We start from the raw sequence: 14,805 nt of genomic DNA, 5'->3' as shown, positions 1-14,805 counted from the left end.
AAATACAAAGCAAGCATTAAAAAACTAAAATCACGTTGTCGTGGTGTTAGAAAGTATTTAAAACACACTAAAAATCAATACATAACATTTCAGAGACTCAAAACCATGATAAAATCCATCCAATATAAATAACACCGTATAAATTATATACATTTCTCAGTCTTACTGCGACTTTAAAAAAAAAAAAAAAAAAAAACTAGCCACAGTAGAAATAATTTAAACGGGGAGCCTCTGAAGGTACACAAGTGCTGGTTGTACTTGGTTAAAATTTGCTGGCTTCAATATTGGGATAATATGTCCTCCTGGGGGCCACTTAGAATTTACAAAACGTAAAACGGATGGGGGTCCTGCGAAGACAATCACAGCTGTAGGACCCCAAACTCTGCCCTCTCGTACACCTGCGAGGGACTTCTAATAGAAGATGCAACATATCCAATCTAAATCTTCTGAGCAAAAAGCGATCAGAAGTGCTTACTACCACTGATAGATAGGGCTCCATATTGGGGACGGTTTTCAACAAGAAATGATTACGGACTTTACAGTTTGCTAATGAAACCTGTTCTCTTGCCAGGACACTATGCTGTTGGAAAAGGGCCTTAAGACGCAGCCGATCCGCCTTGACTGTATGCTCCGGTGTATTGAATAGTTCACTCTTATTAAAACCTGTCGCAAGGAGTATAAGTTGGAACTGGTAAGGTGAAAGATTGCTTTACTGGATAGGATGTGGGAGTCCCTTTTGGAAGCGAATACTCCGAAAAGTAGTGCTAAGTTTTGGAGCATAGTCAATAGTTCTTCTTTAGTTCCCGATCAGGCAGGCTCTTTAGGGGCACACATTACAGAGGATAGTTGGTTGTCATTTTGAGAAGGCTTACGGGTTAACTTTTGGCGACATAAGCAAACAAACACAAATGACCATAAACACAAATGATGGAAGGAATACGGAACTAATCAAACATTCACCCCCCAGTCACAGATCTAGGCTTAATCTGTCAATTCTTTTGCTCACCATGCCACCCCACTTAGGACCCAGCCATATACAAATCAGTGTCGACCCTGTTCCCCGTGGGAACAGACCAGCCTGAACTGCCAGGCCAAGTCGTCCCTTGACCGGAAACTAGCATCCTGGGACCGGTTTCAGTGTATCACCCTTCATCAGCCAGGCTAGCTTGAATCCAGTGGCACAGTGAGCCCGGGACCCTCGTCTGGGTATACTTATGGTGACAAAAACTTTGGGCAATAGCCAAAGAGGGCACACAGTTGTCAGTTACCATTGGGACGTTAAAGAGGGGATAGTAGGTCTAATCGGGAACAAAGCTTTGTTGGCATTCCTTAAGGTCTGGGCTCCCTTATTGACCTCAGTCACGAATGCGGCTCTTACTGAGGAACACCCCTCCACAGTCTTGGGCTACCTCTTATTGTCCCTGTATTTAAGAAAGTTAACCAGGACCACCCCCAATGTTACTGACCTATCGCACTACTTGATTCGGTGGTAAAAGTTGTGTTACACTAAACAGATTAGAATCGTGGGCCAAGGAATATAATATACTGATGTGCAGTATGGGTTTAGATCAGGACGCTCCACAGTGGACCATTGCGTAAACATGTTTATGGTTCCGGGCAAAGATACCATTGCATGACAGGGCTACATGCACCTAGCGTTCATGGATTTCACATCCTCCTTTGATCGGGTGTCACAGGAGAAATTATGGCATATTATTATGCCTTCCTTCAGGGTAGATCCGGAGATAGTTTTCTTTCTTGGAGACATGCATCAGGATACCCAGGCTTTGGTGCGCTGTTCTAATAATTTAAATGGTTTCAGTATATGTAGAGGGGTTGGGCAGGGTTGCATTATGGCCCCTTTCGTTTTTAATCTGTGTTTACACCAATTAGAGCAGATTCTGATTTCTTCTAACGCAGATTATCCGCGGATGGGGCATCGTCTGCTGCCAGTACTTCTGTATGCTGACAATGCTGTCATGGTTAAAACTGCAGTGGGGCTGTAGTGTCTGTTAAATGCTTTTGCCACCTTTACGGAAGACTTGGATCTTTCAGTTAACGTCAAGAAGTCTTTTGTTGTGGTGGTTGGTCCCCCCTACTACCAAAACTGAAACATTTCTCCTTGAAGCTGGTATCTTACCGAAGACTAGGGTATTCTCATGCCTAGGCATATTATTTGATTATTCATTGAACTGGCGCCCTTTGGTTAATAAGAAAAAAGAGGCATTTGTTTTTTCATTAATAGTTTCACATAATTTTTCTACAATGACTGTCAAGGTCTCGACAGTCAAAATGTAGTTTGTATCATTTTTCAGTGCAGCAAAGTAGTATGCAGTAAACTGGTTTAACTTCTGTTGCAATGGTGTATTTGTAGGCGAAAGAATGTTCTGAGTAGATGGTTATTGTTGGCTTCTTTAAACGGTGACAGAAATAGACATAGCAAATGATCAAAACATAACTTTGTCCTTTTTTCCGATCTCCCAAAGTGCATCTACGATACCTTAGATGCATAATGGGGCCACAAATATTGTCTAGATCGTCTTGTAATAATGTGTTCTACTATTGCATTTAAGAATAGTGCATGGCTTCCTCATAAGGTGGTAAAGAGATTGACAGATTATGTAGCTGGCTTCTTACCGGAGGACAACAAAAAGTAGGGTTACACTTTCTGCAAGTTATTTAGGATGGAAGGTTTATTTGGGCAAAGATGTCCAAAAACGAGGGGAAATTATTTTGGGTTGACCCAGTGCTGCCCAAAAACCCTCTCCATTCAGTCAACTGGCCAAAGTACATCTGGAATTTCCAGATTTGTTTTTTAAAGGAGCAAGTCACAATAGCACAACGTTCACTGGTTTTCCTAGTGGAAAATAGCACTTCTGACCACTTAGGGTGCTGTCATGGTTTCAAAAAGGCATTAGCTGCTCTATCCATTCTGCTTAACATCTGTGTCTTGTGTCAAGTAAATAACAAGCATCATAGACCATTGAAGCCCTCGGAGCCCATCAGCCCCCCCCCCCACACTCCCAAAAAGTCACTTTTTGTTTTTGTCAAGTGAATTACAGGAATGTGACATTGTCCTTGGCATTACATTGAGACACAACTTAAATTATTTTTCCCATTCAGCCTTCTTTTCTTAAGAAGATTCAAAACATGACAAATTAAAACTCTAAACACAAAGCATGAACCAGCTAGCCTCCCAGGCCTTCACACTATGTCCATGGTTGTTACTGGCTACATAGATAAGAGTAGTGGATACCTTGTTAGAGGTGAGCGAATCACTGAAGGCTCAAACCTGGCTGTAGTTTGGCCTGAGATCTTATTGGATCTACAAGCCGAGCCTTAATGTGGTTTCTGTGTCTTTCTTGTGCGCTTACGCATCTTTCTCTTGTTTGTAACAGAGGAGAGTCTGGCCAGTGCTGTTGGCCTGTCTCCTGCTTCATGCAGCGCTGTTTGCAGCAACACATCACAGTACAAAAAACGCTGCCTTTCAGTGTGCCGGTTCAGGGACTTTTGCAGTGCGACAGGCCAGAGATGTTGCTCTCATACTGCACATGCAGTTGTTTATTGTAATAATGTCCTTATTGATGGAAGCCACGCGCCGAACGTCAGAAAAAGAGTAGTGAAGGTGCTATAAAAACTTGAAATGGTTCCTCAGACTGTTACATAGGACGATCAGTCAAGACAGAAGATTATGATTTTGCCAAATAAGGCTTGTTTCCTAACCAGGATGGAATGTATTTTGGTATCACAATTTTAGGTGAAATGCACTACAGCTGGATTAGGACCGAAGCACCTTAATTTCGAAAGTATTTTTTATCATCTTGACTCAAGGCGCAAGTGAAATTAATTTGGTGCCTCAAGAACACTATGTGAAACTTGCAGTATAGCTGGTCTCCTTGCCTCCTCTCAAGCACTACCTTCTATAGTTAGGAATTGCCAGTTCCGGTGCAGGAATGGTTCTCCATTCATGGCGGAAAACTCACTTTTAATGAATACTTTTCAATAATCTGATGCACCAGGGTAAAACGCCTCCATGTGTTAAAGAAATACACGTTTTATTGAAATTAAATTTGAAGGCACCTATCTTAGTCTAACGTGATATTTCTTGCATGATAGACATGCCAAGTATCTTGAGGGCTCGACTCGTCCAAGGGCTTGTGCAGCCAGAGCCGACTCTTGGCTTGGCACTGGCTCAGCTCTACCTGGTAGTTTGTTGGCTCACCCATCTCCTCTGTTTACAGCATGCCCATTATGTCTGAGCACGATCTGCAGACAAGTAATCACCTTTAAACATGTTTTTTAATCAATTTGCTTTCTCCTTACTTGCCCTTCAGGTCAGATGGTACAGTTTGAAGTGACCAGTTCTGGCCTTATTTAATGCTGCCCTAAAACTTCTGTTGCTATCACTTAATGTTCTTATACATAGCTAACTTCTCTTTTAACATTGTAAAGGTTTTCTTTGTCTATCTCGTTAGTTGCCAAATTAATAATTACATGTTTTTGTAACCTGATGACCAGCCACAAGAGGCAGTTAACAAACGTTCATCTAACTGTGCTCTTCTGTCTTTGGTTTGGCATGGCTAAATTGCAAACCTCCTTAAATGAGATTACGGAGATCGGTCTCAATTTCCTGCTCCCAACTTTCTTCTGCAGCATTTACAGAGTGAACTCGAACAGGGAGCTACAGCCTTCACCATCTCCAAGTTCTTTACAGACAAGTTGAGTTCCCATTTTAGCTACCATTTTAAACATTTGTTGATCTGGGCCTTCGTTTGTCAAAGCTTACTGTATACGGACGACCTAGTGAGGATCGATATGACGGAGCTAGGGCTACAAAGAAAATTGGATGTGTTTAATTCTTACTGTCAAAGGATTTTTTTTTAGTAAATATGGATAAAACGAAAATTATGTCGGGGAAAAAGTAGAGTGCATTTACCTACTTTTTGGGACGAGAAAAAGTGGAGAAGGTAAAAAAAAATACAAATATTTAGGCATGTGGTTTAACTCTGAATTAAGATGGAAAGATCATATTGGAGCTGTAAAGAATAGAGCTCTAACATCAGTTTGGGGATTGAAACAGTAACAATAAAAATGGGGGACCATCCCTTCAGCCTGTTGTCTTTGCCTTTAACGCCATGGTACGTCCTCAATTTCAATATGGGGTTGAAGTTTTAACACTCTGTTGGAAATTAAATTGGGAGAGAGAAGAAAGTACGTGTGTAAAGCGTATGCTGTCGCTGCATCCTTCAAGCATGATACAAGCTATAAGAGCAGAATCTCAAATGACTGCATGAACCTACCTGGGATTGCAGACCGCATTGAAATTTTGGTTAATCATAAGAGATGAGAGAATCTCTTACGATCGCAAGCATGTGTAAAAAATAAATAACAAGTGAGTTACACTGGGCATCACAAGTGAGAGGACGGTTAGAAAAGATTTGCGTCCTCTTAATCAATCAGTCATTACATTTGTAAAGTGCACTATGTACCTGTCAGGGTTTCGAGGCGCTGGGGGGGGGGGGGGGGGGGGGGTGAGCTGTTAGCAGTCGAAGAGGCAGGTCTTGAGGAGTCTCCTGAAGGTGAGGAGGTCCTGGGTCTGGCGTAGTGAGGTGGGGAGAGAGTTCCAGGTCTTGGCGGCGAGGAAGGAGAAGGATCTGCCGCCGGAGGTCTTGCGCTGGATCCTGGGGACGATGGCGAGGGCGAGATTGGCAGAGCGGAGTTGACGAGTGGGGGCGTAAAAGTTGAGTCTGGAGTTGAGGTAGGTAGGTCCGGTGTTGTGTAGAGCCTTGTGAGCGTGGGTGAGGAGTTTAAAGGTGATCCTCTTGTCCACGGGGAGCCAGTGGAGGTCCTTCAGGTGAGGGGAGATGTGACATCGGCGGGGTATGTCGAGGATCAGGCGGGCGGATGCATTTTGGATACGCTGGAGTCGTTTGATGTCTTTTGTTGGGATGCCTGTGTAGAGTGCGTTGCCGTAGTCAAGTCTGCTACTGACGAGGGCTTGGGTCACCGGCTTTCTGGTTCCTGTTGGGATCCACTTGAAAATTCTGCAGAGCATTCGAAGGGTGTTGAAGCAGGAAGAGGAGACGGCGCTGACCTGTTTGGACATGGTGAGGGCGGAGTCCAGGATGAAGCCGAGGTTTCTTGCGTGGCTGGCTGGGGTGGGTGGGGGTCCGAAGTCGGTGGGCCACCAGGAGTCGTTCCAGGCCGAAGGGGTGCGCCTGAGGATGAGGACTTCCGTCTTGTCGGAGTTGAGCTTCAGGCGGCTGTCGTTCATCCACTCGGCGATGGCTTTTAGTCCCTCGTGGAGGTTGGTTTTGGCGGTGAGTGGGTCTTTGGTCAGGGAGAGGACGAGCTGGGTGTCGTCGGCGTAGGAGATGATGCTGAGGTGATGTTGGCGGGCCAGTTTAGCAAGGGGGGCCATGTAGACGTTGAACAACGTAGGGCTGAGGGAGGAGCCTTGGGGGACGCCGCAGATGAGGTTGGTGGCTTTGGAGCGGAAAGGGGAGAGTCTGACTCTCTGGGTTCTGTCGGAGAGGAAGGAGGAGATCCAGTTGAGGGCTTTATCTTGGATGCCGGCTTCATGGAGGCGGGTCAGTAGGGTGCGGTGGCAGACTGTGTCAAAAGCGGCTGATAGGTCGAGGAGGATGAGGGCCGAGGTTTCGCCGTTGTCCATTTGAGTTCTGATGTCATCTGTGGCGGCGAGGAGTGCCGTCTCGGTGCTGTGGTTTCGTCTGAAACCGGATTGAGAGGGGTCTAGGATGGAGTTGTCTTCGAGGAAGTGGGCGAGCTGTGTGTTGACGATCTTCTCGATGACTTTTGCTGGAAAAGGGAGGAGAGAGATCGGTCGGAAGTTTTTGAGGTCGTTGGGGTCAGCCTTGGGTTTCTTGAGGAGGGGTTGGATTTCTGCGTGTTTCCAGCTGTCTGGGAAGGTGGCGGAGTCGAAGGAGAGGTTGATGATCTTGCGGAGTTTGGGGGCGATGATGGCGTTGGCTTTGTTGAACACGTGATGTGGGCATGGGTCCGTGGGGGAGCATGAGTGGATGGTGTTCATGGTTGTTATTATTTCGGTGTCGTCCACGTGGGTCCAGGCGGTGAGGCGGCAGGCGTCTGTGGAGATGTCAGGGGTGGGGTCTGGCGGCGGAGTGGCGTTGAAGCTGTCGTGGATGGTTGTGATTTTCTGGTGGAAGAAGGTGGAGAGGTCGTCGCAGAGTTTCTGGGAGGGCGGGATGTCGTTGGAGTTGGCGTTGGGGTTTGAGAGTTCCTTCACGATGCCGAAGAGTTCTTTGCAGTCGTGGGCGTTGTTGTTGATGCGTTCAGTGAAGTGGGCGCGCTTGGCGACTCGGATCCGTTGGTGGTGTTCACGGTTGGCGTCTTTGAGGGAGGCGAGGTTGTCGGGTGTGCGCTCTAAGATCCACTTCTTCTTGAGCTTCTGGCAGAGGCTTTTGGAGGCAGTCAGTTCGTCTGTGAACCAGGCTGGTTTTTTCTTTCCTTGGTTGGCGGTGGGTTTCTTGAGTGGGGCTAAGGTGTTGGCGCAGTCGAGGATCCATTGATGGAGGTTGATGGCGGCAGTGCTCGGGTCGGTTGAGTCGGGTGGTGGGTTTTTGACGAGGGTGCTGGTTAGTTGGTCTTGGGTGATTTTTCCCCAGCGGCGGTGAGGAGGTAGAGGGATGCGGTGGTGTTCGGTGATTTTCGTATAGGAAAAGTGGACGCAGTGATGGTCGGTCCAGTGGAGTTCGGAGGTGTGGCTGAAAGAGATGTGGTTGCTTGAGGTGAAGAGGGGGTCAAGAGTGTGTCCGGCGATGTGGGTGGGAGTGTTGACCAGTTGACGGAGTCCGAGGTTGAGGAGGTTGGAGGTCAGTGATGCGGTGTTGACGTCGTTGTTATTTTCCAGATGGTAGTTTAGATCTCCCAGGAGGATGTAGTCTGGGGAAGCGAGGGCGTGGGTGCTCGCGAGGTCGGCGATGGTGTCGCTGAAGGGGGCTCTTGGTCCTGGAGGGCGGTATATGAGGGTTCCTCTGAGGGTCGTGTTGGGGTCCGTGTGGATCTGGAAGTGGAGGTGTTCGGCTGCCTTGAGGGTGTCGTCCGTGTGGGTGTGGATTTTGAGGGTAGATTTGTGGGCGATGGCTATTCCGTTGGTTCGATCTCTTAGGTTTATCTGGTAACCAGTGTTGTGGAGAACAAATTCAGAAGCAGACTACGCATAATGGTAAAGGAAAGGGCAAAATAAGTAGATCTGAAGAACCGAAAGTGTGAAATTTCCACAGAGTTTATTGTAGGTGGATGGAGGAATCCTGATAGCTTCCCCTATATTGAGGCCCTACCCAACCCAAGACTAAGGGACGCAGTGTTACAGTTTAGAATCTGGTTAAACCCAGGCTATATGGACCCTAAAGCAAAAGCTATTCTTAAGGATGGCCAGGGCCTCTGCACATATGGCTTACAACAGAAATGTAGCACTCCACATACACTTTTGGATTGTCATTGGTTTTTAGAAGTGTGTAAGAAGTTTTTAAAAACAGTTTTTAAGGAATATAATATTATAAAACAGGATCAAGCGTTTAAGTTACTGGGAGATATGATATTTTTGAAAGTAACATGTGCGCTAGGCCGATTTGTAATTGGATTACGAGGGGTTTTAACTGCATTTTATAGGGTCTTGTAAAATGTAGGAAGTGAAGTTGAACAAGAGATGGCACTTTCTCAGATGAATGAAGACTACAAATTGATTGTTTTAAAAATTATATTGGTTGATTGTAATATAGGACATTTGTCTTGTTATAATGAGGTTTAAAGCAAAATGCAGTGTCACTTTATTTAAAATTTGCCCCCATGGAAATTATAAGAACCCAAAGCTCATCCGAATTCTAAGCGGGTTAACTGAGTATGGACAATGCACTTTGTAAAATTAGTCGGAAAATTAAATTTGTATTTGAGGTTAGAATAATCAATTTAATTATGCAAAGAGGTCTTGGTAAATATGAACTGGAATGAATCAAGAATATCGTATGGGAATGTATCATGTAATAGATAATTTTAATGAACTATTGTATAGTTTATTACGTTTTATACTTTTAAGGTTTTAAGCCAAATAAACAATGTATATACTATTACTAAAGCATAAGAAGAGTTCAGGATGTAATCATTTCTACTTTTATTGTTGGACCTTTGTACCTACATTAGGACAGTGGGACTGCAACATCTGTCCTTTGACCCCTTAGCTACTAAGCCTATTTTCCCCCTAGAATATTAAGCCACTTTTGGATATTTTGCTCTTAGGCCCCCATAACATTTATCCCTCAAATTTACATCTAGGGTTTGATGATTGCCTTGGAGGGGAGTGATTTAATAGCGTGTGTGTGTATTTTATTTTATTTTAAAAAGTCCCCTTTCCCCACTTAAAAATGGCACCATCTAAAGGTTTGCTCTGCTAAAGTCACCATTTTCCTGGCTTTTAGGAACATGCAGAGCTGAATCAAAACGTTTTTTTAACCCCAGTTTTGGCATTTTTCAGAGAAGTAGTGCATTTTTCCTAATGTTTTGTGCTTGCAACCTACTTTCAGTTTGTTATGGAAATCACAGTGAAACCTATAGGTGACCCTGGAAAGCCATAGATTTCTGAAAGATAGAATGTGTAGTTCAGAAAGGGTTAATTTGTGTAGAACCCTCAAGGTTTTCCCAAAGAAACTGTTGTAAAAAATATATATGTATATTATTAAATTGAGTAGGAAAACATGGGCATTTGTGACAGTGTTTTAATTTGTAACTTGTTGTCCGAATAGCAGATTTAAAAAAGCAGTATACCATTATATCTGCTAGATCCTTCTGGGTGCAGGGATGCATAGGGTTTATAGTTTTTCCAAGAACCCGAGTTACCCTGACTCAAAAACTAAACTTTACCTTATAGTGATTTTTCATTGTGTATCGCATATATAGTAATTTAATGGTAAAATATAGACTGAAAAATGGGTACCAAAATAGCCTATGTATTTTTGAAATGGAGCCAGATAAGGAGTTTAAGACCAGTGGTTATTTGTACATCTCCCAATTTGTGGCTACACATACTAGCATGCGATTCAGAGAGCATTTTTTAAAATGCCTTCTTTCTTGCACACAGGCTTACGTTTGGACGGCACAAATGCAGAGTAGTACAATTGGTAATAACAGTTCTTCTATTCTGTATTCCCACCTCTCCCAATAAAAATGGTAACACCTACCACTCCGCGTTCCTCCAAGCCTTGCGGTAAAATTGGTACCTCACTTGCGCGGGTAAGACTAGAGGCCCAAGAGGAAAGGCCCTAAAATACAATGTTTAGACATCAGTGTTTCTTGTCAGAAAAATGATTGTGTGTGTGTGTTTTTTTAGTTTGTTTGTGTCCGCAATCAATGGCCACCCAGGGAAACCTACCAGACTCGCATTTCTGAATCTAGACATCCATGGGATTCCAAGGTAGTGTGCCTCACGTGGGTCCCACAACTTTAATTTTTTTATTTATTTATTTTTTAATGCAAACCTCCAACGTTGCCTGATATTGCACATTTCCTTGCATTTCTTTGCTATAAACTTCCAGAATCAGCAGGAATCCACAAAAGAAAAAGCTGTGCCACTAGTATGGTTGGGCATAGTGCCCATGTCAGGAACAGATCAAACCAAGGTTAATGTGTCTGTCTTCGAGGACTCATTAACTTTAGTTTGTTCCGTTCTGTGCTGGCCACTAGGTCCAGCCACACAAGTGACGCAGCGTTATCGGGATAAGTGGAGGAATGCTGGGTGGTAGGAGTTGCGTGGATTCCTTCTGATTCTTGAAGATTATATCGCAGGACCACAAGGAAACAATTTGAGGTCTACAGGGCATTGTGGGTAAGAAACGTTTGTGGGATTCATGAGAGGGACAACACCCTGCGCTCCCCTGGGTGTCTAGTTTTCAGAAATGCCTGGGTTTGAAAGGTTTCCTTGTCTGGCTGCCAGGCCCAGAAACTGCAGCTACCGCTTGTTGATGTTGCCATATTGCATCTTGCACCCTGCCCTTTTGCGAGCTCTAGTCCCACCCATACAGGTGAGGTACCATTTTTATAGGGTGACGTGTGTACTCTGTGTGGCAGGAAATCTGTGGCTCCTCGCAGATTCCCGTACTTTAAGTCACAGAAATATGAAGCCAATGTTAGTTTTTAGCCTGTGTTGAGAATTGCAAGGTCTTTTGGGTACGAAAACCTTCTGGGATCCCTGCGAGACACCACCCTGGAGTCCCCCTGGTATTTTGTTAACGAAAATATCTGGAGTTGGTAGTCTTTCGCAGGGGACAATGTACACGCTGACAGAGAAATGCAGAAAAGACCAATATTACTGCACCACTATCTACTGCTCGCGTACACACACATACTGGTTGGATTTGGCACAACAATAAGTAAAATGTTCAAAATATAAAATTTATTAAAAGATTTCATGAAAACATAAGTCACTGTGAATAAGATAATTATATGAACCATTGATTCTCGGCTCATGAGCTGTAAAGCCACAACAAAGCACCAACTGCTTTACAGCCCATTCACACGCTTTTCATGCATCTCTCTCACACAACCATTCACACCGCCAACACTTAAATCAACAAACTGCTCTATTCAAGGGTCCATCACTCCCATATGCCCACAGGACTGAGACAGCAATCTCACTGCCTGACAGCTGGTGAGTGTGTGGATTGGCGTTTCGGTGGCTGTGTGTGTTCGTGTATATATATTTGTGTATATATTTTTTTTATTTCTTTATGCTCTGGTCACTCCACACACACATCACCATGAAGCTCCTTACCACTTTAATTTGTAAAACACTTGTACAATGAACAGATTACACACACACAATGGACATACAGGAAAAAATAAAACATCCAACTGAAAACAGCAAATTTTCTTTAAATAGAAAGAAACAACCTATTGGTAGAAGATGAAATCCCAACTATTACTGCATACTTTAAAAGTGTGTTAGAAATGGGTTCCCTAGTTGGCAGAGGTATACACCCTTGTCCAAGTAGGGACCACAATCCTAGTCAGGGTAAGTCGCACATAATTCAAATTATCCTGTGCCCACTCTCTGGTAGCTTGGCACTAGGCAGTCAGGCTTAACTTACAAGGCAATGTGTAAAGTATTTGTGTAATAATCATGCAGTAACAGAGAAACACCACAAAAATACACCACACAGGTTTAGAAACATATAGGATATTTATCTGATTAAATTAAGGTCCATACGATCAGGATTTGATAAGCACAAGTTGAAATATCACTTTTGCAATGTTAAGAAGAGTCTTCTGTCTTTAAAAATCAGCAGTTGTTTCTTGTGTGCACAGAGTACCTAATTTGTGTCAAAATTACACACACACACAGACCGCAGAGGAGGAGATGCGTGGAATTAGGAAGGTGTGCGTCTGATTCCTTGACGTGGCAGACTGTCGTTTCTTCCCACGCTGCAAGGCCTATGCCTTGATTTCTGGCGGGCAGTCTTTGAGCCTCACTGCGATGTGGGGTCTTTTGATGCCCAGGGACGATGCATGGAAATTCTGGGCGTGCAGGACGAAGTCACAGGCGCTGCGTCGATCCAGTGGGTGATGCGTTGGGGTTTGGCAGGCGCTGCATTGATTCTTCAGTCAGAAAGTTTGGCTGTGTCGTTCTGGCTCAGCTGTGTGTCAAAGTTCCGGTCACAACGCAGGCGCTGCATCGATCTCCACTCGGGGAGCCGGGCTGCATCGTTCTGGTTCGGCAGTGCACGATTTTCTTGTCACTGGGCAGGCTATGCATCGTTTCCAGTAGGGTGTGCGTCTATTTTTGCCGCACAAGAGTTTCTTTGAAGAGAGGAAGTCTTTTTATCACAAGGCTTCAGAAACCGGAGGCAAGCTCAATCAAAGTCCTTGGAGAGCACTTTTTGGCAAAGCCAGAGGCCAGCAAAACAGCAGTCCTTCACAGCAAAGCAGTCCATGTGAGTGCTTTGGGCAGCCAGGCAGCTCCTCTTCACAGGTTGCAGGATCTGGTCCAGAAGTGTCTGATTTGGTGAGGTCAGGGACCCAGTTTATATACCCAAAATGCCTTTGAAGTGGAGTAGACTTCGAAGGGTGGGTTTAAAGTGCACAATGTCCCTTTCACTACAGGTCTGTTTGTCAGGGTCCCAGTAGGGGATTTGGCAGTCCATTGTGTGAGGGCCAGCCACCAGCCTTTGAAATGTGTCAGGCCTCTCCACCCTTCCAGCCCAGGAAGGCTCATTCTGTATGGAGATGAGTGCAGGTGTGACTAAGTATCCTGGGTTTGTGGTTGTCTGGGTGAAATGCACAAGGGAGCTGTCAACCAGCCCAACCCAGACGTGGATTGGAGACAGGCTGTATGGCACAGATGGATTTTAAGTGCAGAGATATACTCACTTTCTAAAAGTGGCATTTCTAAAATAGTAATCTAAAATTCAACCTCACTGATAAGCAGGATTTTCTATTACCATTCTGGCCGTACTAAACATGACCGGTTTATCCCTTTCCGATCAGAATCTACCACTCAAACAGTACATGAGGGTAGCCCTACTGTTAGCCTATGAAAGGAGCAGGCCTCACAGTAGTGGAAAACTAATTTAGGAGTTTTCCAGTACCAGGACATATAAAACACACAGGTATATGTCCTACCTTTTACGTACACAGCACCCTGCCCTATGGGTTACCTAGAGCCTACTTAAGGAGTGACTTATATGTAGAAAAAGGCTTGGCAACTGTTTTTAAATGCCAAGTCGAAGTGACCGTGAAACTGCACACACAGGCCTTGCAATGACAGGCCTGAGACATGGTTAAGGGACTACTTATATGTGTGGCACAACCAGTGCTACAGGCCCACTAGTAGCATTCAATCTAAAGACCCTGGGCACATGTAGTGCACTTTACTAGGGACTTACAAGTGTTCAAATATGCCAATTGGGTATGAACCAATGTTACCATGTGTAAGGGAGAGAGCATATGCGCTTTAGCACTGATTAGCAGTGGTAAAGTGCGCAGAGTGCTAACACCAGCAAAAACAGTGTTTTAAAAAAAATAAAAGTGGAGGGAGGCAGGTGTAAAGTTGGGAGATGACAACCCTAAGACTGTTGGGTCTAACAAGGTGTAACTAAACACAAGAAGCTACTGCCAACCAGCTATCTAAACAGAAAATATAGAGCAATACAGATCACAGTTGGTTACCTTTTAGTCTCATGGTTGCTACCAATACTCCAGTTGTGTATGGAACAATTTAAAACATGTGGGCACATACAGGCCAGGATTAGGACGACGCTCTGGGTGGTACATACACCTCTCTTTTTGTACTCCTCTTTGGACACAGACTCTACATTTCAGACAAGGAAGGTCTTTTTTGTGTGTTCGATGAATGTATTCAGGAAAGTAACGACCTTTCAGTCTAGCCACATCCTCCACTACTCTAACTCTAGGAACATTTGTCTGCTGAACTGTAACATGGCTGCCTATTAAATAATGCTGAAACTGTACAAAAACATCTTGGAATCCGGAGAACAATCTATGTAAACAACATAAGCATTGAAGGATGCCGAAAAAAACAAAACAAATGAACAGCCAACTTCTTGTACCAGATGTATGACATCTTTAAGCAGCATTGTAAGGCGCTAACCTTGATCTACACCTCCCATGTGCTTGTTAGTCTAAAATGCTCACCGGTTTGCTCGTGTCTGCTACCTGACCCCAAACAGTCACAGATGACGTGCTTTCATCATGAATAGTTGAGCATGGGGACATCTCTTCTGTCTGAAAGTTTCAGAACAAGAATTCATTACCATG

The 14,805-nt window shown here is 44.4% G+C and overlaps 1 protein-coding gene across 1 annotated transcript in view; it reads left to right on the top strand.

The window, feature by feature from the left end:
- The window catches only part of NUP35 (nucleoporin 35), a 140,924-nt gene that overhangs the window by 91,759 nt on the left and 34,360 nt on the right, over positions 1-14,805 (top strand). The gene's annotated exons all lie outside the window — the stretch shown is intronic.

This window comes from Pleurodeles waltl, chromosome 5 (genome assembly GCF_031143425.1).
Source record: "Pleurodeles waltl isolate 20211129_DDA chromosome 5, aPleWal1.hap1.20221129, whole genome shotgun sequence".
Taxonomy (NCBI): Eukaryota; Metazoa; Chordata; class Amphibia; order Caudata; family Salamandridae; genus Pleurodeles; species Pleurodeles waltl.
The sequence above is the reverse complement of the archived record's forward strand: the minus strand, read 5'-3'. Positions and strand labels throughout refer to the sequence as shown.